General features: G+C 42.9%; 1 protein-coding gene across 2 annotated transcripts in view; it reads right to left on the bottom strand.

Annotated features, from left to right (window-relative positions):
* The window catches only part of PDE1B (phosphodiesterase 1B), a 230,555-nt gene that overhangs the window by 144,330 nt on the left and 60,115 nt on the right, over nucleotides 1-26,110 (bottom strand). The gene's annotated exons all lie outside the window — the stretch shown is intronic.

Below are 26,110 nucleotides of genomic sequence, written 5' to 3'. Positions count from 1 at the left end.
TTACGTTTTTATTACTGTGAGCAGTTGTCGTAGGGCCCATAACGCTGTTAAGACGGTCTTGAGCACACATTTTCTATACATCTATGCCATCTTCAATGTTTGAGTTCTTCCAGCTAGAGATGTCTATGGAGATTCTCAGTCACCCAGGTCATAGTTCTCCCAATGGTGTTTTTTCAAGAGGCAACTAGACTTTCTTTGTTTTTCCTTGACAACGGTTTACTGCAGAAGAAAGTCCAGTTGCTTCTTGAAAGAACACCTTTGGGGCAACCATGATCTGGATGACTGAGAATATCGATAGATATTTATCTATGCACTTTGGAATGAACGCCCTTCGAATACAGAACTGAAGAACCTTCTTGGATGAGAAGCGAAATGTCTTCAAAAACAAAGAAAATCCAGTTGCCTCTTGAAAAAGTACCTTTGGTTCATGCCGGAGAGCACAATAAAAGTCTGTTTCCCACCCTGCAAGAGCTAACGGTTGTGTCAGAAAAAGCAGGACCTTATAAAGGACAAGAAATACCTGACAAAAGGCATAGAGTGGTCTATTCTATCTGGAGAGAAATTTAATTTTGCCTTCGGTATAGAACCCCCACTTACAAAAGTCACACCTGAGCTTTTCCAAATCTGGTCTACAGAAATAAATTGCAGTTATACAACTCCTGCATCATCTGAGAATTGTCTTTGCAACACATGCGAAAATTGCCAGGCTGGAGAAGGCTACTCCAGGCTAATCTCAACTGTGAGGGGTTTAGTTCAAATTATAACAGAGAAAGAGGCTGGGGGAGGCTACCTTATCCTAATATAGTGCTACCTCTACCTACAAACCCCTCTAATTACGAACTTTTCTAGATAAGAACTGGGTGTTCAAGATGTTTTTGCTTCTTCTCAAGAACCATTTTCCACTTACAAACCTGAGCCTCCGAAACTCTAACCGGAAAAGACAGGGAGAAGCCCCCATGGGGCCTTTCTAGGAATCTCCTGGGAGGAAACAAGGCCGGAGAAGGCGGGGGGAAGCCTACGTGGGGCCTCTCTAGGAATCTCCTGGGAGCAAACAGGGCCAGAAAAGGTGGGGGAAGCCTCCGTGGGGCCTCTCTAGGAATCTCCTGGGAGGAAACAGGGCCGGTAAAGGCAGGGGGAAGCCTCCGTGGGGCCTCTCTAGGAATCTTCTGGGAGGAAACAGAGCCTCCACCCTCCCTGTGGTTTCCCCAATCGCACACATTATTTGCTTTTACATTGATTCCTATGGGGAAAATTGCTTCTTCTTACAAACTTTTCTACTTAAGAACCTGGTCATGGAACAAACTAGATTCATAAGTAGAAGTACCCCTTACAGTACTTGAAACCTGGTGCTTTCTACCTTGTCTTACTGGGGGAGAATGAGGATGGGACAAGATGGCTCAATAGTTAAAGACACTGTGCCTGTAGGCTGGAGAGATGACAGTCTGGGTTTGAGACCTGAGTTCCGTGCAACACCGGGATGAACTCCCATTCCTGCTCCAGCTCCTACCCACCTAGCAATTTGAAAGCATGCAGATGCAAATAGATTAATCGGTACCATTTCAGTGGGAAGGTAACAGCATTCCGTGTACCTTTGGTGTATAGCCATGCTATATGGAAATTATCAGGACAATGCGGGGTCCTTTGGTCAAGAAGCAGAGATGAGCTAGAGTTGAACAATATAGACAGGCAAACTTTTACTTTTTACTGGGAGAGGACTATGTTAGAAAACTCATTAACTTTGACTCACTGCCAAGACCAGGATTATAAGCATGATGATTTATTTATTTATTTTACAGATGCCCAACTCAACCAAGTGGTTCTGGGTGGCTTACAATTCTAAAATCAATCAAATGAGAAAGAAAGAGAGAGAGAGAGAGAGAGAGAGAGAGAAAGAAAGAAAGAAAGAAAGAAGGAAAGAAGTAGGGCATTCACTTATTTTCTCTACTAGTTCGCAAACGTGAGTATGTGTGTGCATATGCCTCAATCCCATGTGCACCTTCTGCATATGCGCTTTGCTCATGTGCACAGCTTGCACCATGCACGCGGTTTCAAAACGTGTCTACATAGGATGGCATAGGGGCGGGGGTGGGGAGGGTAGCAGGTCGCTACTACCAGTTTGCTCGAACAGGTCCGAACCAGCGGAATAACATCTCTGGAAAACAGCCTTTAGTAAGTGGATTTGGAATAATCCCAAAATGTTTTGAAATCTTATATTGTGAATTATTTATTCCAATGCCATTCTTGCTGTAAACTCACGAGAGACAAAAAGCTGTTAAGGTCACGATGACCCCATCAAATTCATGTTCCTAACACAATCATTCTATTAGGTGAAAGAGAGCAGGCAGCGGTGACAGCAGCATCTACAGCAGTGGTTCTCAACCTTTCTAATACCACAACCCCTTAATACAGTTGTTCATGTTGTGGTGACCCCCAACCATAAGTCTAGCACCAATTTTCCCAACTGATTTTTAAGCTGATTGGCAGGAAGGTCAGAGGGACACCTCTACTGTAAATGCCAGATTGGTCGGATTGTAAAAATACGTTCCAAGGCGCCAGAATAGAAGCTTTAATTCCTAACATCGTGGGAAATTTGTCTTTTCCCATGGTCTTAGGCGACCCCTGTGAAATGGTCATTCGACCCCCAAAGAGGTCCCGATTCCCAGGTTGGGCGCCACTGATCTACAGTTCTCACAATCTTTGCCTCTGGAGGGTGCGAACAAAGTTCTAAGAAATAGAAAGGAAGCAGGTGGTACATAATGAGCCATAATGCTGCTTTTATCACTTAACTCCCTTTGCTCTCTCCCTCCCCTAATACTGATAGAAGTCTCGCAACCACACTGTGGCTTGACCAGGCATTGCCAAGCACTGGGGAAATCAGGAGAGTCAGGCAGTTCTAATGAGTATCAAGATTTATTGCAATCTTACAGTAATAACAATCAATAAATAAGCTACAAGAATCTGAACTACTAAGGGTCAAGAGCAATTCGTGGGAGTTTAAAAACAGAAAGAAATTCAAGGTGGGCTGGACTTAGATCTCTTGTAGGTGTGCAGGGATTTGTGACTAATGATGCGTTTGACCCTTCCCTCAGGCTCAGCTGGGTTATCTCCTAAAGGCATTCATTCATTCATTCATTCATTCATTCATTCATTCATTTATTTATCAAATTTGTATGCCGCCCCTCTTATCTGCATAAGGAAAATAATGGAAATCAAGCACAGAGCCATAAAGACACACACACACACACACACACACACACACACAATTGTATTTTACATGATTTATTTCTACCCACAATCAGATCAAATTCTATATGACTGAATGCCCACTAGAAAATCACCGAAGCATTTTTGCATGCTGGTTCCACTGCTGCATTCTCCACATGCATTTCCTTGTCCCAAGAATGAGCAATTAGGAAAGAGTTATAAAATATGTTCCCACAAAACACTGCCAAATTGTTAAATTATATTCAACCACGGTATTGAATCGAGGCATACCTAAAACCGGATTTCAGAGGTGTAGGAGGTTCTCAACTTACGTAAACCAACCAAAGTAAATTCTCTTCTGGGAACAGCTAGCCAACATTTATAAATTGCAAAGAATGTGCAAAACTGAGACACCCCTGGGCTCATATAGTTTATGTACGGTTTGATTGTGTTGCATGGTTTTAATGATGGGTTTTAGATGTATTTTAAATATTGGATTTGTCACATTGTTATAATTGTTGTGAGCCGCTCCGAGTCTTCAGAGAGGGGTGGCATACAAATCTAATAAATTATTATTATTATTATTATTATTATTATTATTATTATTATTATTTATTAATTAATTATTAAAACAGGGTTTTGTTTCCAAAATGGTTGTTATTTTTATTGCTGTGCTTTTTTGTACTGTATTGTTAATTTCATTTTGTAAAACTATCCCAGAGTCATTTTGGAATGAGGTGGCCTATGAATTTAATAAGCAATCAATTGGTGTGGGTCTTACAAAATACTATGGTCTTGCAAAGCTGGATCTCTGTTTACACCTGTTACATGGCTAACTCCTCAAACGGAGGTGGATGAACCATACCAACTACTATCTGGTTATCACCAAATATGTTTCTTCCACCTTTTGGACTAAAAAGAAAATTTTTATAACAACTGAATGAAGCATCCCTCATTATGTGGACTATCCTACCTGATTCACCCACTTCACTTGACAAAACACAGAAAAAGAAAAGGCATTACAGTATATGTATAGTTTAATGACTGCCTGGATTGGTGGAATTGATTTAATATTTAATTGAGCCCAATGATCAGTATCTATCTTGCCACCTACCACCATTACCACTGTCTGGGAATACAATTACTCAAAAGTTCAGTGAAACAGCACGAGAGTGTGAGGAGAGCAGGAGTGCAAAGGTGCTTGTGAGAAGCGTGACATGGATTGAGGATGCAGTGTGGAATGGGGAATTTGCAAAGGGGTGTGCGAGAAGCCAGGATGAACTCACAGGTGCTGAAGGACAGTGCTCAGGTGAGTGAGATTTACCCCAGAGATTTGTGACCTTCCCTGTCAGCTTCCCCAATTACTTCCTGGAGAAACCAACAGGAAAGGCTGTAAAAAACGATCACATATTTGCAGAATACTACAACTGTCTATAATTGCAAACCAATTGCCAAGCACCCAGCCTGCGATCCCACAACCACAGGGTTGTTGCAACAGTTGAAACTCTGAGGCACAGGTGGGTTCTAACTTACCTCGTCATTGGTTCGCTTCGTCCCACACCACGTGGCCGCGCTGCATGGCTGTGCTTCACTTGTACATGCGCAGTGCCAAATCCTCAGCTTCTGAGCATGTGAAGAAGCAAAAATTAGCTTCTGCACATGCAATGAAGCCAAACACAAGATGGCGGTGCCCATGGACTGGCGCTGACAGAATCAGCTCCGTGACATCACCATCTAAAGAACCAGTTAGAACCAATAGGAACTCACCTCTGCTCTGAGGGCTGGTCATAACCACCATTTGTTCAGTGCAGTCATCATTTTGAATGGTTGCTGAACGAATGATTTTAGATCAAGGAGTACTTGCATTTGGTGTCCGGAGGACTCCAGAGGATAAAACAGTTCAACAAAACGCATGTCCAGCAAGAAACACAATAAATAAAATCCTTTCACCTCCGATATTAGCCTATCACAGAATGGGCTGCTATTCCTGGAATCAGAGGGTAATATTCTCCTATGGAACTTCAAAGAAGCTTTTCCCAGTACATGAGGAAAAAGCAACTTCAGGCCTCTAGGTTAGGATCTGTTGGAACACTTAAGTGGGGTCTGTGTAACTTCATGCCCTAGTTTCATTAAACAGATGTAGCCTCTCCCAGAAGATCGACTTTGGGGGGGGGGGGGTAATTAAATTTTTTTAAAGATAAGACAATACAAAATACAAACAAACATTAAAATATATACAGTAGTACCACTACCTACCAACGCCTCTATTTACGAACTTTTCTAGGTAAGTACCGGGTGTTCAAGATTTTTTTTGCCTCTTCTCAAGAACCATTTTCCACTTACAAACTCGAGCCTCCAAAACTGTAACCAGAAAAGGTGGGGAGAAGCCTCTGTGGGGCCTCTCTAGGAATCTCCTGGGAAGAAACACAGCCGGAAAAGGCGGGGAGAAGCCTCCATGGGGCCTCTCTAGGAATCTCCTGGGGGAAAAACAGGGCCTTCACCCTCCCTGTGGTTTCCTCAATCGACACGCATTATTTGCTTTTACATTGATTCCTATGGGAAAAATTGCTACAGCCCCTCGCATATCAGAAGTTGCTTTCTGGAGTTGAATATACTTGTAAATGCTTAAATATGTATAGCCTTTCATAAACATTTATGATATATCTTACCAATGTTTTCTATAATTCTTTATACTTAATATTCTGATATTATTTACTAATTACACATTTATATTATTACTTGTCGGTTACATTATTATTGTTAAATTTTGTATGGTATTCTTTTTTCTAACCATTCATAGACTTTGTCCCATACTTTATAATACTCTGATTCTTCCTGTTCTTTTAACCTTCTCGCCATCATATGCATCTCTGCACATTCAGTAAGTTTTTTTATTACATTGACTTATATCAGTTTTTGCACATACATCTTTATATTGAAGCCGAATACAAAAGCACCTCCATGCAATCTAGAACCCTGGACTATCCAGGTTCCAGGTCACATGAAAGCCCTTACAAGCCATCTAAAGATCATCCTCCTCCTGCAAGATAATGCAAGATTATCCCTGGACATGACTACATCAGGACCAAGGTAGGGCGCAATGAAAAAACTACATATCTTCAGGCAAATATGCCTGGGGTAACTCTAACTGGAATATTTGCACAGAGTTATGAAGAAGAACCGCATCAAAAAAATTCAAGCAAAACAGTATGCCTTCAAAGGCAGGCCCAGGTGCTTTGCACTGCCCATTATAATTTGGTGCATGCTAAAGAAGCTAAACATCCGAAGTCCAACATTTCTGTAATGAAATCCCTCTATGAAATGGAGGAAAGAACCAAAGATCTCGTGTTATGAGTCTCCAGCAAAAGGGAGATTTGGTTAAGAGCAGCTTCTTAGCTCATGTTTTTAATCACTTTGCCAGAGGTATAATCTTAATTGATACCACCTAATCATTCGTATTTAAAAGCCAATTTGAAAAGACATATAAATAGAAAGGCAGGGCATAAAGCCAATACAAATAAGAAACAGCATTGTAAAAATAATCACATAGGCTTCTGATTCAAGGAGAGTGGAAAAGCTTGATGAAGAGGGATAACAGATACCCTGGAATTAATATCAGAATTAATATTGGAACTAAAAGAGGGGAATATGTACCTGTTGGGTGTACTGTACTTGATTTTGCCTTTCATGCTGCTACAAAGATGGCTTATATTTAATGAATCACAATAGCAATGACACAGAAGGAAGCTATTCCCAACATCTCTTTCTCTTCAGCACTAAAGATCTTTCTGTTCTTCTAATTCAAGAGTGTTCAACTTTTTTGCTGCAACTGTTCTTGTTTTCCAATTATCTGCTTAGTCTGGTGCCTGCTGCAAGATAGAATTGGCTAAAGATCTCATAGGGCAGATATTCCACATAGCCCCCATTGTAGCTGAACTTGTAAACGAAGGAAGATGCAGACCAACCGCTCAAATGGATTTCTAGATGATTTTTCTCATGTGCCCCCAGAAAACAATCCACACTTTTGTGCACATCCACTCCTGCTACGTTTCCAGTTGCAAAACCTGAGAGAAACAGCTGTTGAATAGGATTTTGGAGCTTGGATCTGTGATATCCAAAGACAATTATCTGAAAGCTTAGAACTGCGGCGCCTAAAACACGATTTAAGTATTGCCCACAAAATCATATGCTGCAACGTCCTTCCGGTCAACGACTACTTCACCTTCGACCGCAACAACACAAGAGCACGCAACAGATTCAAACTTAATATTAACCGCTCCAAACTTGACTGTAAAAAATATGACTTTAACAATCGAGTTGTTGAAGCGTGGAACTCATTACCAGACTCAATAGTGTCAACTCCCAACCCCCAACATTTCTCCCTTAGACTCTCCATGATTGACCTCTCCAGGTTCCTAAGAGGCCATTAAGGGGCGTACATAAGTGCACTGATGTGCCTAACGTCCCCTGTCCAATTGTCTTTCCTTTTCTCATATAACATATATATTATCTCCCTCTCATCTACTTCTCTTCTTTTTTACTTACTATCCTTATATATATTACTTAATGCCTATTTTCTTCCATATGTATTGTATATTGGACAAAGAATAAATAAATAAATAAATAAATAAATAAACAAACAAACAAACAAACAAACAAACAAACAGCAAGTGTCAAGCAATGAGAAAAAGGAAGCGTGACTTGCCCTTCTTAGTTAGAAGCTTCCAAAGGCATCTGGTGTGCCACTTGTGGAAACCTCTAAGGCAGTGTTTCCCAACCTTGGCAACTTGAAGATATCTGGACTTCAACTCCCAGAATTCCCCAGCCAGCATTTGCTGGCTGGGGAATTCTGGGAGTTGAAGTCCAGATATCTTCAAGTTGCCAAGGTTGGGAAACACTGCTCTAAGGAAACCTCTAGCCTGATCAAGCAAGAACGTATTTCAGCAAAAGAACCTGACAGGACCTTTCTGTTTACTGTATCTAACAACCTTAGCCAAATGATGGCAAATCTTTTTTTCCCTCGGGTACCAAAAGCATATGTGCGCACGTTATCATATGTGCACATGTGCCCACACCCATAATTCAACACTTCCCATGCCCCACTCCCCTGCACATGTGTGCACTCCCCACACTGCTCCGCCCCTGGTGCATGTGCGCACAACCCATCCCCTCCATTTCCTGACTTCCAGTAAGCCCGGCAGGCCCATTTTTCACCCTCCCCAGGCTCCAGATGCTTTCTTGGAGTTCAATGAAAAGAAGGACTAGGGGAGACATGATAGCAGTGTTTCAATATCTCAGGGGTTGCCACAAAGAAGATGGAGTCTGGCTATTCTCCAAATCACATGAGGTTAGAATAAGAAGCAATAGGTGGAAACTAATCAAGGAGAAAAGCAACTTGGAACTAAGGAGAAATTTCCTGACAGTTAGAACAATTAAACAGTGGAACAGCTTGCCACCAGAAATTGTGATGCTCCAACACTGGAAGTTTTTAAGATGTTGGATAACCATTTGTCTGAAGTAGTGTAGGGCTTCCTGCCTAAGCAGGGGGTTTGACCAAGGTCCAAGGTCCCTTCCAACTCTGTTATTCTATTATTTATTAATTAATTAGATTTCTATGCTGCCCTTCTCGAAGCGACTCGGGGCGGCGTACAACACTGTAAATACAAACAATATATGTGAGGAATCTAATTATTTTAAAAGGACAGATACAAAATTAATAAAAAATATAAAACTCCTAATGCAGTCATCCATATTCATCCAATTCAATCATTCATATTGGCCGGGGGACAATCTCATGGCTCACGGTTCCCATGCCCGCCAGCAGAGGTAGGTCTTCAGAGCTTTACGAAAGACCAGGAGGGAGGGGGCGGTACATATCTCCAGAGGGAGTTCATTCCAGAGGGCCGGGGGCCACCACTATTCTATTCTATTCTATTTTATTCTATTCCATTCCATTCCATTCCATGCAAGTTTAGCATGATAGGTAAGTCCAAGCATGTGTGGTTTATTCAGTGACCCATGCTAAGCAAACCATGACTCAGCACAAAAGCATCAGTGCACAATTTCTCTCTACCATGACTTTCACAGAGAGCTATATACAAAAACTGGGTATGCAACTTTTGCTTAACTCGGTTATTGAAATGCCTTTTGGCATTTGTGTGATATATTAAACCCTAAATTGACTAAAAGGGCTGGATTCGCACCACATGCTAAGCCAAATTAAACATGAGGCTAAGCCAATTTAGCATGCCATGCCAGTGCAGCCACTAGACAGTCATCTAAAACGTCAAGTGGATTTTAAGACGACAGCCAAAATGTTTTCATTTGGAAAGCATACGTTTAAAGAAAAGGCATCTGTGGTGCCAGACTGCCAATGATCCATCCATTCATGATACTCAGATTGTCTTCACACACAGAGAACGCACGAGCCAATGATCCCTTTCCCTTTTTTTCCCCACCAGCAGCAGCAACACACAATTTTGCCTCCCATATCCAAGCCAGTCCTGCTACCAATATACCCATATCCTCAAATTACAAACATTCATTTAGTGACCATTACAACGGCATTAAAATGACTTATAACCAGTCCTCACACTTATGACCTTTCCGCACCTCTGAGGTCACATGATCAAAATGTGGGACCTTGACAACTGGCATAGAAACATAGGAACATAGAAGACTGACCGCAGGAAAAGACCTCATGGTCCATCTAGTCTGCCCTTATACTATTTCCTGTATTTTATCTTAGGGTGGATATATGTTTATCCCAGGCATGTTTAAATCCAGTTACCAACCACGTCTGCTGGAAGTTTGTTCCAAGCATCTACTACTCTTTCAGTAAAATAATATTTTCTCATGTTGCTTCTGACTTTGGCTTTGCTTGTCAGACAGTCACAAAAGGAGATCACATGACCTTGGGACACAGCAACGGTCACAAGTATGAGACAGTTGCCAAGCATCCGAATTATGATCACGTGATCACAGGGATGTTAAAAAGGTCCTAAATGTGCAAAATGGTCACAAGTCATTTTTTTCAGTACCACTCGCTGTAACTCTGAATGGTCACTAAACGAACTGTTGTAAGTCAAAGACTATCTGTATTTCCTTACCTGATTCCTCAGTGCCTTCAATAATGGCAGCATTTCTATCGTACTGGAAAAATTCTTTAAAATTCAGCAAATATTCAGAGACACGTCTGCCTTGAAAATAGCCCATGCTGAACTGTACACAGCACAGGGAAATATCAGGAGCTGACCACAAGAAATGTTTTATGATATTTTCACATGATGTCATAAAATGCTTTATGATAACTCTAATAAAATGTTTTATGAAATTTGTCACATTTCAATGCATTGGAGCCACGGGTCTTAAATTCATTGGACCCCTTCTGTAAGTTAGCCTATTTGAGATACCGATAGTTGAAAAACATTTGCTCTATGATTCACTGCTTTGCCCAGTTAAAGGTTAAAGACGTGAGAGAATCTCAGTTAGCACCTAGCCACAACAGAATATATGGTATATCTATAGTTATTTAATGCATCTATAAAGCTATAAAGCACTAAAGGTTTCTTCCAAAAATGTTAATTGTGATCTATTAAAGGTTTACACAGGTGTTCATTTGTTTTTATTTTTTAAGTGCTGTATTGCTCTGCTTTCACAAAAAGGGGAAAATGAAAAACACAAACAACTTTGGGACTTTGGGCAGAAAATAAACAGGAAAAGTGAAAGTACCTCAAAGAGATGAAGGAACTGCCAATATTGCAAAAAAAGGGGGCAGGGGAAGATCAAAGAATGACAGTGAAAAGCCAGGAGCTCTAGGGCAAGAGTGCTGATGAGGGATCATGGGGCCCTGCATACCTTAAGATGAATTTTCAGTTTGACTGAGGACAAAGAACCAGACAACAATGCTGCAGCATGCAAAAGTAGCTTCTCTGCTTTTCTTTTGATGCTTCAAGTTCTGATTTTGATAAATTCACTTTTGAACCTTTATAAAAGGACTCTGAGTTTTATTTGTCTGAATTCTGATTGGCAGCCTTGACACATAAGTAGTCAGGATCAGACTTATATTATTGCTATGTGTATGTACTATTACAATTTGTATGTATCAACATTGCCAGGCATTTTATTTCAGCTTTATATATTTAAGGATGTTCGATTAAGAGCAGAGACCCTGTGGTGCATGAGGTCCTGCATACAAAAGTACCTTCATACCAGAAAAAAGCATGTCAAAAGTAGAGACTTTCTCGCTGAGGGCATAGTTCCCTCTAAGCTGAGCAGTGAGCAATCGCTCACTTAAAAATCATCATCAACTCAGAGTTTTCCAAACCTGCCCAGAAGCCGAGAGGGAAAGAGTGAGAGGGAAGGAGAGAGAGAGGAAGAGAGGAAGAGAAACAGATAGTAAAAAGAGAGGAAGGAAAAGAGAAAGAAAAAGAATGGGAGTAAGGAACAGAGAAAGAAAATCAAAATCTAGTTTGAAACTAGCTCAACTATTTAAGTGGCATTTTGATATTGATAGAGTTGCCCTATTATGAGCTCACTGTTATAGACACACGGTACAGTATTTTATTTTGAAATTCTCTGAGGCAAAACAGGGTGGGTTTTTTGTTTGTTTGTTTGTTTGTTTGTTTATTTATTTATTTATTATTTCTGTGCTGCCCAGTCCCGAAGGGACTGCCGCTCAGACACTATACTTTTCCGCCCACCCCAAAAAAAAATTAGAGGGAACACTGGCTGAGGGTCTAGTTTTCAGCATGCAGAGACATTTATCTCATTTATACATTCATTCGTTGGCATAATCAGAACATCTAGTCACATCATGCTCACCTACCCTGATAAATTCACTTTTGAACCTTTATAAAAGGACTCTGAGTTTTATTTGTCTGAATTCTGACTGGCAGCCTTGACACATAAATAGTCAGGATCGGACTTATTATTTATTTATTTATTTATTTATACATTCATTCATTCATTTGTCCAATACACAAATACATAGGAAGAAAAATAGACATGTAGTAATATATATAAGGGTAAAAGTGAACTTAAAGGAGAGGATATGTGAAAGAAAGAAAATATATATGATAAGTGAGAGAAAGAAAAGACAATTGGACAGGGGACAAAAGGCACACCAGTGCACTTATGTATGCCCCTTACTGGCCTCTTAGGAACCTGGAGAGGTCAATCGTGGAGAGTCTAAGGGAGAAATGTTGGGGGTTATGGGTTGACACAATTGAGTCCGGTAATGAGTTCCACGCTTCGATAACTCGATTGTTGAAATCATATTTTTTACAGTCAAGTTTGGAGCAGTTCGTATTAGGTTTGAATCTGTTTATTACTAACCAAGTTTCTAGTACTCAATAAAGAGTACTTGATCAGGGCCAGAGTAGATAACTTGAAAAACAAACCTAGATGCTGATAATAACACCATCCTTCCTGGAACTCCATTCAAAAAATACTATTTCAGATGCTGGAATTTACAAAGGCTGTAAGGCCACACCTGTGAACATTGTAATATAATTTTTTGAAGAAGCAGGGGAAGCCACACGCAGACGATTTCCCAAACAACCTCCAGTTGTACGTCCCTGTCTTTCTTTTGGCCATCCCTTAAAGATTTAATTTTCAGTTGGACAGCCAGAAATATTAAGCCCTCTCTCCCACAGGCTTATTCCCATACCTCCATTCCTTTGTAGTTGGTGGAAAATTAGTAGGCAGGCAATGCAGAAAAACATAAATATTCTCCTCTCGTTTCAAAAGCGAAGGCATTATCCAAAACCTCACACAACCCGGCAAAGATTAAAAGGGAAGAAATTGTTCTCTTCTTGCTTCCTACTTATGTGAAATGTATTTATCTGTCTATTTATTTCTTAGGGGTGGAGAGATGTAATGTACTGTTTTATGTCAATTTTTGCCTTTGCTTCCATTTGTTTTAATGGTTTAAGTGGCCATGGAACGACCACCAAAACAAAAATTGCTCTCAGGGTTATCCTAAGAAGGAAGCAATCTGTATGTATCAACATGTCAAGCATTTTATTCTAAGAAGGGAGCAATTTGTATGTATCAACATTGCCAGGCATTTTATTTCAGTTTTATATATTTAAGGATGTTTGATTAAGAGCAGAGACCCTGCGGTGCATGAGGTCCTGCATACAAAAGTACCTTCATACCAGAAAAAAGCATGTCAAAGGTAGAGACTTTCTCACTGAGAGTCTAGTTTTCAGCATGCAGGGACATTTATCTCATTTATACATTCATTCGCTGGTGTAATCAGAACATCTAGTCACATCATGCTCACCTACCCTGAAGCTTGCAAGAAGCCACAATCTAGGCATGAACTGCAGAAATCATTTCCATCTAGTCCCTCTCTCAGAATTGGTCCCCATGCCAGAAATACTTCAGGGTAACTTATTTATTTGCCCAAATGCCACTCAAAAGGAGGAGGAGGAGGAGGAGGAGGAGGAGGAGGAGGAGGAGGAGGAGGAGGAGGAGGAGGAGGAGGAGGCTAGCAAAGAACTAGCTCTCCAAAAGAGTCCACCCCAATGCTGTCCTTCAGCAAGGACAGGCGAAGAATACAAACAAGCCATTCCCATCTGCCAGTTAAAAGATGAAGGACAAACATCAGAAACCTAAAGCCAAAACTGGCTGGACAGCTGCAGGAGAAGAGAGGGTGCTGCATATCAAATAGGGAAGCAAAGAGACTCTGGCTTTTAACTCCTGCCATGGTCCATAAACAACTCCCAAGCAGGCTAGAAGACCCTATCTAAGGTCACTTCGTGCATTATAGAGAAATCCAGTTTTGACACGCTGGTTCTACACCTAACAGCGTAAGAACAACAACAGACACAATGATCACATAATTCCTACAGCAACAAAAGTCAGGACTCACACCTGGTGTTTACAATCTTTTGGAGGACGTGGATTTTAAATGCCAAGGCCGATTTGTTTCTGCCCCAGAGCCCTCACTCCAATTTCAGTGTCGATTTCCCCAGCATCCAGGGAAGAGAAGACCAACCCAAGAAAAGATGGCTCACCAATGCTGCCACCCACAGGACATTTGTCACATTAACCAGAAGAAAAGTAACATGGTCCTTACCAAGTTCAAAGGACCCAAACATTAGTGGGTTTTAAAACCCTTTGCCACCAGTTTGCGCGTGCGTGTGATGCTTCTGCACATGTGCAGAAGCGTCCCAGGTGGTTGGGCGGAGCATCCTGGGTGGTTGGGCGGAGCATCCCACAACCATCACTATTGGTTCACAGGACCAGGCGGAATGGGGAGCAACCCACGGCTGGACCCAAAGTAATCTTCCCAGGGGAAAACACAAAGGCATCGATACGAATGATATTAACAGTCATTTTTCTACCCAGAAAACAAACTATGTGGGATTTGTTTATTATATTCTTACTGTCAATTTATCAGACAACCGGTAGGGCGGTAAGGGAAGATTAGGCAGAGAGTGAAATAAAATGCAGACAAAATTGTATATCAAAAATCCTTTGTTTTTCAGTAATCCTTTGTTTTTCAGGGGGATGCGTTCCAAGACCACCCGTGAAAATTGAATTTCCGTGAAGTAGAGGAAAGATAGTTTTTTTATGTATTTAACGAGTATTTGGACTTTTAAAACCCACCCTTTGCATTAAACAGTCATCCTCTAATGTTTCTCATCTGGAACTACATGTGATATCCTACCAGTTTATTTAATAGAGTACAGCAGTACAGTAGAAGAATTTTATAAATTTTTAATGGATTTAAATTTTCAATGGATTTAATGGATTTAACCCCCTCTGAAAACCCGTGAAGTAGCGAATCCACAAAAGATGAATCACGGATTACTGTATTCGTTTTTGTTTAAACCTGCTGCTCTTGGCATAATGATTATCATTCAAGGCATGTAAGCCAGGAAGAAATAAAATTAAATATGAAAAGATTGCCCCCAAAAGTTAAAGATTTCAAATAAATGATAGAGAAATCAAAGGGAGCCCTCAAAAGATACTCAAAGAGATTATCTCTCAGATATGGTGCAATCAATAAATTGTCCCTGTCTTTTCAAGTAACTAATGACTACAGCATGGTGGAAATCCCTAAATTTGTCTGCCTTGCTCATACAAGTGCCATTTATTTATTCACTAACCTTCCAAAAGTCTTATACAATATTTTAAAAATTGAGGCAACATCTGAGGTCCACAGCTGCAAGGCATAAAGATCTCTAAATCCAAAAGTGGCTCAAAAAATTTAAGGCTCATAGATTCTAAACGTCTCTTAAAAGTTGGGTTATGCGTACTACGTTAATAACCTCAGAGAAAGAGAAAGATTTTTGTGGGTAAACACTCATCTCAAGATGTCATAGCCTGGTCACAAGCTGCTGAGAAGTCACCTTGTTCCCTGGGGAAACAGAAGGCTAGTTGGAGACCGGCTTGTAACTTAATTCAGGTGGGTTATTCTCATCAAGAATTACTGCCCTGTAGGACATTAGAATCTAGGCGAACCTATGGCTTGTGTGCCACAGGTGGCACATGGAGACATATCTGAGGGCATACAAGGCGTGGTCCTATGTCAGCTCCAGCACAGGTGTGCACTGGCCAGCTGATTTTAGGCCTTCCGGAGGGTGGAGAGAGGCCGTTTTCACCCTCCCCAAGATTGAGGAAAGCCTCCGGAGCCTGGGGAGGGCGAAAAAAGGCCAATGGGCCTACCAGAGGTTTGTTTTTGAACTTCCAATAAGCCTGTTGGGCCTGTTTTTCACCAATTACAGGTTCCAGAGGGTTTCCTGAAGCCTGGGCAGAGCAAAAAAAGGCCCAATGGGCCTACTGAAACTCTGCAGGCTTCAGTAAGGTCTGCATGCATGCGCTGGTGGATGGCAGTGGGTAAGTCTGCACACATGCGCAGGGGGAGGGTATTGCATTATGGGTGTGGGCACTCACACACGCATTATCGCGTACACACACACCCTTTTGGCACCCGAGCAAAAAAAGGTTTGCCATCACTGATCTAGGCCTTTGGGACTTTCAGTAATCCCAGCATCCAGCATGATGTATTCAAGGCTATAGTCAGGCTTCGCTATAGGCTAAGAAGGTAACAGATCCAAGGGCTTGTAGCCTTCACTGCAACACGGCAATCCTATATTTAAAACAGGTGTGTCTATAGCTGTACTTTGAGGGTAGGCAATTTGCAGCCTCAGAGTAGGATGCAGCCCCCCCAAAAATCCTTTTTTGTAACTCATAGAGCCCCTCCTTACCATGATTGCTAGGAGCTGGTGGCATAATTTCATGGGATACAGATGAAAACTGTAGCCCTCCATCCAAAATACGCATATTTTGGTTAAGAAAAGAAGCAACACCCTAAACTTTTTTTGGGGGGGGGAGAAACCCCAATTGCTATGCACAATATGGCTCCTCTCACATAGTGACCCTCAGCTCTCAATCATGGCACAACAGAGGTGGTGCCATGACCACCAGACATCTCAGCCTTTTTAAACTCCAGAGAAGTAGCTGACATATTCTGTTGTAGCAGTAAAGCACCATAAATTCTATTAAGGGATAAGAAAATCAATTGTGGCATAACCGTTCATAGACCTGAACTCTGTTTTCAGATCGGTGATGTATAAAGCTTGTAGCAGAACTAATAAAAGAAAAAGGCTCCAGTCATTTATAGGCCCCAAATTTTGATCATTTATAGGCCCCAAATTCCAAAAGCAAATCTCAGAAGTGATAATGCTTTATCCACACTCCCCACATACCAGAAAACACTGCTGTTGGTACTTATCACATGTAACGATCTTCCAACCATTTCATTGCTGGGATTTTCCCTTGGCAGAAGGAATTATTGGTGAGTTTCCCTCCCTCTCCCTCTTTCCAACTATAACTCCTGATCAATGGAGCAATCACCAATTATTTTGATTGTTGCAACTGTGAAAATGTATGAACAAAAGGAAGCACCATATTTTTGGAGTATAAGAAGCACTTTAGTTTAGGAGGAGGAAAACAAGGGGGAAAAATTCTGCCTCCCAGCAATTTGCTTCCCAGCAAAGAGTACTGATGATATACACTGTTTGCTGTGTATTTCTGTGCATGTGTGCCTGACCCACAGAAATAACAAAGAATTGGAGAAATGTACATTATGGCAGTATATTAATGCCAGAAAGTTTTATTAAATGTAGCCACCCTAACTTCTCCCAATTATTTAAATAGATCTACTCCAAACATACCAAGTCAAGGTTTAACTCAGCTGCTTTATCTTAATACTAAAACAGGACACTGTTATATTTCAGACTATACTTGTACAGATGTTGTTAAAATTGGTGTGGCTTTCTGGAAGTATAGTTATTCTCTGCTATTTAAAAGAAGATACAATTGCCACTGGGCCTCTTCAGGTCAAGCAATTATTTTAAAAAGCTTCTTCATTTTGGTGTCTAGAACAATAATAAAGCAGTCTTTAAAAAATAAGTCTAATAATGTGAACATTTTATAGGCATTTATAGTTACTGACTTACCTCCTTGCATCCAGTTCAGCAGAAAATAGAAAATCTGCCTCTCCCTTCCAGCAATCTGCATCCTTGCAGCTAGTTTCACTTTCAGTTTAGAACGTGGCCGGCCGGCCTGCAACCTCAAATCAGCGGAGGGTCAGGAAGCTGATAAAGAGTTGCTTGGCTTAACAGGCTCTGTTCTGTTTGCTGCAAGGATGTAAATTGGTGGGAGGCAGAGGCCAAAGGGGTGTGTGGAGGGGCTATTTATACAATTGTATAAGTCACTACTTATAAGTGACTTATACAATTGTTGCAGTATCCCCATGGCCAGGAAATAGGCGTTGATTGCTTACCTGAACGCCTCTTCTCGTACGGTGAGCGGTGACTGCGTACAGCAATCACGTGGGTTGCTCCTGTCCAATCCGATGGGACTGAGCCTAGTATTAAAAAAGCCTGCTGGATCCACCCCTTCCCCAGAATTCGCGAATCCGTAGACTTAGGCTCAGATGTGAAGGCTCAATAATGTTCAACTCTCATGTGTTAGAAGAAAGGTAGGTTATAGAAGTCATAGAAGACACATACAAGGGAGGGAAGTGACTGCTGTACCCGCTCACCGTACGAGAAGAGGCGTTCAGGTAAGCAATCAACGCCTATTCTCCGTACTGAAGGAGCGGGTCCAGCAGTCACGTGGGACATACCCAATAGATTAGTCCCTAGGGTGGGATTAGATTGCTATCGTGAGAGATAACGGATTGGAGTACCCTTCTGCCAAAGGCAGCGTCCGCTGAAGCGTAAGAATCGATCTTGTAGTGCCTTATGAAGGAATTTGGTGAGGCCCAAGTGGCTGCTTTGCAGACTTCCTCCAATGGGGCTTGAGTCGCCCAAGCGGCAGATGTGACAGCACTTCTGGTGGAGTGCGCTGTAATATTCTTTGGAATGGAGAGGGAGGCTGTCTCATAGGCCTTAGAGATGGTCCCTCTGATCCAACGGCCTATTACTGTAGAAGATACTTTGGAACCCATGGATCTGGGATGATAGGCCACGAAGAGTGCTTCGGACCTCCTAATGGGTCCTGTGCGTTGAATATAAATCTTCAGCGCTCTAGTAAGGTCCAGAGTGTGCCATCTAATTGCCAGGGGATGCTCCCGTTGGAGACAGAAAGAAGGTAATACAATATCCTGGGATCTGTGAAACATGGAACTGACCTTTGGTAGAAAGGTGGGATCCAGTCGCAGAACCACCTTGTCCTGATGGAACTGGCAGAGGTCCTGCCTGATTGAGAGGGCTGCCAACTCAGATATGCGTCGGGCGGATGTAATCGCCACCAGGAATGCTACCTTAAATGATAGGTACCTGAGGGACGCTGATTTCAGGGGTTCATAGGGTGCCTGAGTAAGGGAATGAAGAACCCGTGGCAAGTCCCAGGAAGGATATCTGTGGATCTTAGAAGGCCTGAGATTGCCAATTCCTTTGAGAAATTCTTGGATTTCCGGGAAGGAACGGAGAGGCTGCCTGCGAGGCCCTGCCAAGACAGAAGAGATGGCTGCCAGGTGGCGACGGATGGTGCTGGTGGAAAGGCCTTGGTGGAAACCTTTCATGAGGAAGGAAATTATCCTATGAATGGGAAGACACAGGGGAGATAAGCCTTCCTGCGAGCACCACTGATGGAATTTGGACCAAGTGTGGTCGTATATCCGATTGGTAGACCCCCTTCTAGCCTTCAGGATGATTTCCACTGTGTCCGGGTCATACCCTCGCAGGTCTAGGTCTCTCCTGATAATAGCCAGGCGGTGAGGTGGAACCACTCCGGGTCTGGATGAAAAGAGGCTCCCTGCCGCAACATATCCTCTGAAACGGGGAGTCGCCAGGGGTCCTGGACGGACAGATGTTGGAGGTCCGCGAATCAGGGCCTGCGAGGCCAGTGAGGGGCGATCAGGATTACTCGAGCCCTCTCTAGGATGATCTTGTGGATCACGTCTGGTAGAATTGGAATTGGAGGGAAGGCATACAGTAGACCTGGAGGCCAAGGAATCCTGAGAGCATTGATTGCCTCTGCTCCCTGGGATGGAAATCTGGAGATGAAGCGAGGGAGCTGGGCATTGGCTGCGGTCGCAAACAAGTCTATTACTGGTTGACCGAACCTGAGGCAGACCTGGTGGAACAATGCCTGATGGAGGTTCCACTCTCCTGGATCTATAGTCGCTCGTGAGAGCCAGTCCGCTTGGACGTTGAGGCTCCCCGAGATGTGATCTGCTAGTAGTGACTGGAGGTGTCTCTCCGCCCAAAGGCCTAATTTTTGGGCCTCCCTCATGAGGACCTTGGATCTGGTGCCTCCCTGTCTGCAAATGTGGCTTTTTGTGGCTATGTTGTCCGTAAGGATCAGAACATGCTGGTTGATGATGTGAGGTTTGAACTGTTTGAGGGCCAGAGAAACAGCTCTCAATTCTAGCCAATTGATGGGCCTGGAGGCTGCCTCCGGAGACTATGTGCCCTGGGCTATTAGGCCCTGGGCATGGGCCCCCCAGCCCGATAGGCTGGCATCTGTGGTTACAACAAACTGGTCTGGGCACCTGAATGGAGATCCCTTGTCCAGGGCTGGAGAAGTCCACCACTTGAGGGATCTGCGAACTGCCGGTGTAATGGCGATGCGACGAGTCGAGTTGCTATGCCCCGATCTCTGGAATGGTAACAGAAGCCACTGTAGTTCCCTGGCGTGAAGACGAGCCCAGGGGATAATGCCAATGCATGACACCATCTTTCCCAGCAGGGAGGATAGGGTGACTATGGAGGCTGATTGTTGAGATAGAATATGTGAAATAAGATCCAATATGCTGAGTTTTCTCTCAGAAGAGAGGAAAACCTGGGATATCTCTGAATTAATAATGGTTTCCAGATGTAGAATGGAAGTAGATGGCCTAAGGTGGCTCTTACTGAAATTTATGGAAAACCCATGGTTCTGTAGGACCGACATGGTGGAGGAGAGATCTGCAGCCACTCCATCTTTAGAATTTCCATGAATTAGAATGTCATCTAAATAACATAAAATATGAATGGGCGTGGCCCGGATATGTGCCGCCAGGGATCCCAAGAGTTGGTAAAGACTCTGGGGGCCGAGGAAAGCCCAAATGGCATAGCCCTATACTGAAAATGTTTGCCCTGGAAGGCAAAACATAGAAATTTCCTGTGGCATTTTGCAATGGGAATATGGAGGTAGGCTTCCGTAAGGTCCAGCGAGACCATAAAATCCCCAGGATGAAGGGCGGCTAAGATGGAAGATAAGGAATGCATTTTAAATTCCCTGTATTTAATGAATTGGTTCAAATTCTTTAGGTCTAAGATGGCTCTCCAGCCTCCAGAGGTCTTAGGGACCATAAAGAGGATGGAGTAGAAGCCCAAGCCTCTCTGGAGAGAGGGGACCGGTTGGATAGCTTTAATAGCCAACAAGTGAGAAATAGCTTCCTCCATTCGGATACAAGATGGAGAAGAGCTGGGAGAAGGACAAGAAATAAAACGTTTAGGGGGGAAAGAAATAAACTCTAAACGGAGACCCCTTTCTACAGTGTCAATGACCCAGGGGTCCTTACAGGAATGGCGCCAACTGGTGGAGAACCAGGCTAGGCAACCGCCTATGGGAAAGGCAGAAAACTCACCATCTGGGTTTTTTGGAAGCTCTGGTCGAGGAGGCTCCTCTCTGGTAGCGGGAACCTCTGCCCCTGGAGTTTCTAGATTGGGATCGAAAACGAGGGGAATACTGACCTGGATTCCTTTGAAAGGCGAACCCTTGATCCTGTTGACGACTTGGGCGCCGAAAGGGCTGCGGTTTAGCGGCCTTCTTGGTGGTAGGCCCCAAGACCTTTTTCTTATCCGTGGTCTCTGTAAGGAGAGGGTCTAGAAGGTCTCCGAAGAGGAGATCACGTTTCAGAGGACCCATGGCTAACTGCCACTTCTGTCTTACTCCCGCCTGCCAAGGACGGAGCCATAGCAGTCTTCTGGCCGTTGTAGAGGCCGCTACTGACCTGGCTGCAAATCTGGAAGATTGAAGAGTAGCATCCGCTACATATTGGGCAGCTGCGAAGATTTTGTTGAAATCTTGTTGGCCTCGTAGGTCATCTGGAGGCAGATGTTGTTGGAGCTGACGAAGCCACAAGAGCATAGCTCTGGAGAAGAAGGATGCTGCTGCAGCACTTTTAATGGCCCATGAATCTGCGAAGAAACCTCTCTTGAGCATTTGCTCAAGATGCTTGTCTTCTGGACAGAGGACCTCCTCTGCTTCGCCAGGCATGGCAGCAGCAGAGTGGAGTGTCTTCACCGGTTCATCTGGCCTGGGACAGGTTAGGAGCTCCTCATAAGAAGGAGAGAGCTTGTAAAGCTTCCTATCCTTGGAAGTGGGATTAAGGCTAGCGGTTGGATGGTCCCATTGTTTAAGCAAGGCGTCTTTGAACAATTTGGGCATAGGAATTACCTCATTATCTTCCTGTTCTTCCATGAAATAAGGTAGATTTTCGTTCGGAGGGTCTGTGGAAGGAGTAGCCTGCTTTTCTTGCCCGGCTAGCCCCATGGACACTCTTGCCTTGAGAAGGAGAGATTTGAAGAGTTGAGATGGAAAAATGGCAGCTGGGGCTGGAATCTTGATTTGAGATTCCTCGTCTTCCGACAGACGCTGAAAAGGGTCATCATCCTCTTCTACATCCACGTCCTCATTCTCTTCCTGAGAAGAATCTGAGTCCTCAATGACTGGGGCTCTATAGGAAGAAGGAGAGCTCACGGGACGGGAGGAGCGTGGAGGGGGATGAGACAGAGAAGGCACATTGATGGCTGAGAGTTTAGCATCAATGGTTTTAGTCAAAACAGACAAGATAGACTGAAACTCCGGAGGTAAGGAAGAAATATCAGCCGGAAAATTAGAAGTATCCCTGAAGGCCTGAGAAGGATCTGGCTGGGAGGAATCTTCAGTAATATCTGGCTCCTCTGGACCTAAGCCCCATAGGTTAGGTTGGGGTGGATTTAGGTTTGGCTCATCCAGAGATAGCACAGGAACCCCAGAGAGAGGCAGGTTAGAGGCCTCTGGGGGGGTTGGATTTATGTGCACTTGGGCCTGCACCTTTAAACATTTGGCTGACTTATCATGTATTTTTTGTAGGGCTAGGTCCCTTCTCTTCTCAGCCCTAGTGGACTTGGCCAAGGAATGGGCTCCTGAAGAAGAGGAGGAAGAGGCCTGGGGGATATTAGTAGCTTCATTGCCAGAAGGCCTAACCTCTCTGGGACCTTTGGTAGTGCCTCTCTTGGGAAAAGAAGCCATAGTCTGAACAAATTACAGAAGACAAGGCTTGAGCCAAAGGTAAATACCGGGGGGAGAAGATTTAATGAGCTTTCCCAAGAGGAGAGGTGACCCTGCTCCTAGGCCCAGGAGCGACTGCGACTTAGGGGCAATCTGGGCAGAACCAGAGTTCGTGTCCCTAAATGCAGCGTGGCAGGCCTCGCTAAACTTAACTTAAGTAAACCAAGGCACGCTGGTTGGAGGCCACACTGGTGGAGAATGGACCTGAGGAAACTCACAGCTACTCCAGGGTCAGGCGGTGGACTGGAAGGCGCTAAACGGATGACCAAGAAGGGCAAACCAAAAGTGCGAAGTTACTGGGCACGAGGGCCTTCACGCCAAAAAAACCACTCCGTTTGCAATCGGAGGGAACTAAGTCCAGGAGACAAACAAGTCCCACACCGCAGGAGGTAAATAGCCCTTAATCTTTCAATAATAGTGATAGCTAGGCCGGCAGGACCTCCAGGCCGAGAGGAATAAAGAGAAATTCCAGTCCGGCCGCAGCTGCAGCACGGAGGGAAAAAAAGCCGCGAATGGCTGCGCTGCCAAAACTTCTCCCCCAACTCTAAGCCCGGTACGGCTGAGTTCTTTCCACTGCCGGCAAGCTTTAGTAATAAAATAATCTTACTGTTATTGAAGAGAAATGATCGAAGGGAAGGTGTTTTGAGAGGAACGAGCGTTCACGAGACCCGCTGGATGCGGGGACTGAGCGAATTCTGGGGAAGGGGCGGATCCAGCAGGCTTTTTTAATACTAGGCTCAGTCCCATCGGATTGGACAGGAGCAACCCACGTGACTGCTGGACCCGCTCCTTCAGTACGGAGAATCAAATTTCAGGCACTTCACAACTGGCATATGTTTGTGAAAGTTGCAGCATCCCAAGGCCACACATTTTCCATTTATGACCTTCCAAGCTGGCTTCCAACTAGCAAAATCAATGGTGAAGCCAGATTAATGACTGCATGAGTAACAACCAGAGTGATTCACTCAACAATTCTGCCTCCCAAAAAAGGCCATAAAATTGACCGCAACTCACTCAACAGCTGCCTTGCTTAGTTCCAATCTCAACTGTGGTTGTAAGTCGAGGATCGCCTATAAAAGGTCTGATTTGGACTTCAGTAATTTGAAAAACATCCTGACTTGACTCAGTCTGCTTTGGAAAATAGTTCAATTCAAACCCAAATCAGAATCTGATCCTGAACAAAATGAACATTTATGTCTCTTCAATGTTAATCACTAGCCAATAAAAACATGGCAATGACCAAGTTTTATTTCGACCAAAACTGGATACAGTTTGCAGACACAGTTCTCCAGTTACACTCAACCAAGTGCAGGCAATTTGTATGCAAACCTTTTAGAGGTGCTCCTAAATATTCTGTGAAATATCAGGGTATGACTCATGCAATTCCATACAGATTGTACCTGTGGCCCCATGAAATTAACCTGCAAAATGTCAGCCAGAGAGACACAAGGTGGGGAAATTATTGTGAATGAAACACGGTGTCGAAGTATCTCCTCTGTTTCATTTTCTACTCAGCTGACAGAGTCATCTGAATTTAAAGCACTTCAACCCTGGATAAGGTCATGGATCACAATCCAAGAAGGAAATTTGTGCAAACTCAAATTATTCTACTTTAAATGTATTATGCAGAGATCCAGCTCTCTGGATAAGGTTCTAATGTAGAAGAGGGTGAAAGGAAAGAGGAGAATAATGCAGAAAAGAGAATGAACTCTATTCTGCCAACAATGGATGTGCCATCAGAAGACATAAAAGCCCATGTTAGGGACAGATCTTTATGGAAAGAAGGTAATCTAAATGGTTGACAGAAGTTGAAAATGGCTTGATGGCACATAACATTGGGGAACAACAATTTTGTTGTCTTAAATCTGTGACTTGTTTTCAACTAACTTTTGGCCTCTGGATCCAAAAATAACCACAGTTTTTGTCTATCACGTCAACTTTTTAAGCTACTCAAAAGTCATACAAATTGTGCATATAAAGGAAAGGAAAGGAAAAACTTACCAAATATACTGTTTACAAAGAATAATTTTATTCATACAAAGGCTATAATAGCTACTGCAAGTTAAATTGTGTTCATATAAATAGTTGTTTTTTTAATCGAATGGTAATCATACATACTAAGGTTAAAATTTTTGCTTATACCTTTTTCTGGAGTGTTTAATCTGTGGACATTCTCGCCTGATGCTCCAACAATAGTCAGCTATCATGTGTACATCTCATCTACCTTAATACCGTGCCTCCATGTCCTTCAAATCTTGGTGGGATCACTCACCCTGTTCATCACTGACTGCAACCAAGGTTCTCGGGAAGTTAGCAAGATAGCTATGTAAAAAATGCAATTAGTTACAGCATGCCTAACTAACTATAAAAAAGCTCAAAAATCAAACTCAACAGAAATTGTGTTACAAATTGTTCCCCAGTGTAATCAATCCATCCCTTTCTTGGAAGTGGTTTTGTTTTGTTTTGTTTTTGTTTTTGTTTTGTTTTGTTTTGTAAGAACTGGTCACTAGCTTCCTTGAGTAATTTGGTTGAACAGAAAGATGAGACAGAAATGTTTTTTAAAAGGAATACCCTTCTTCTTCAATTCATTGGGTTCTTTATTCTATGACCCTGCTACTTACACATACAGAAAGTGTTAAATTAATACTCGATGTAATCATAAACCTGCCTTGACTGTAAAGCCTTCAGGAGCATACATCCTTTTAAAATCCAAATATCACACTTAATCCAAAAAAGCAAGCAAACTAGGGCACACCGCTAAAAAAAAGGCAGTGAAAAGTCCCAAAGCCTTTGGTGGTATGTTCTTTCTAGGCTCCTTTTCTCAAGTCAAGTCCAAAAGGACAATTTTGAGTAAAGCTCAAAGCCCTAACCCTAACCTTAACTCCTTTAGTTGTCGGTCACAAGACTCACACTTCTTTCACGATGCTATAACTATTGACTCGCCTGCAGAAAATTGGATGAAATAGGCTTTTCTGGGCAGAATTTCTGTATATCTGTGGATAGTCAAATTATTCCCAAAGTGTCCTGAGGACTTAGAAATGGCTCGAGGCCATTTGGAAGACAGTCTCTTAATTCTGAACTCGATCAGATGCAGTTCTGAATTCGATCAATGAACTCG

This window comes from Erythrolamprus reginae, chromosome 2 (genome assembly GCF_031021105.1).
Source record: "Erythrolamprus reginae isolate rEryReg1 chromosome 2, rEryReg1.hap1, whole genome shotgun sequence".
In the NCBI taxonomy this organism is placed as follows: domain Eukaryota; kingdom Metazoa; phylum Chordata; class Lepidosauria; order Squamata; family Dipsadidae; genus Erythrolamprus; species Erythrolamprus reginae.
This window is presented reverse-complemented; position numbering and strand designations above follow the sequence as displayed.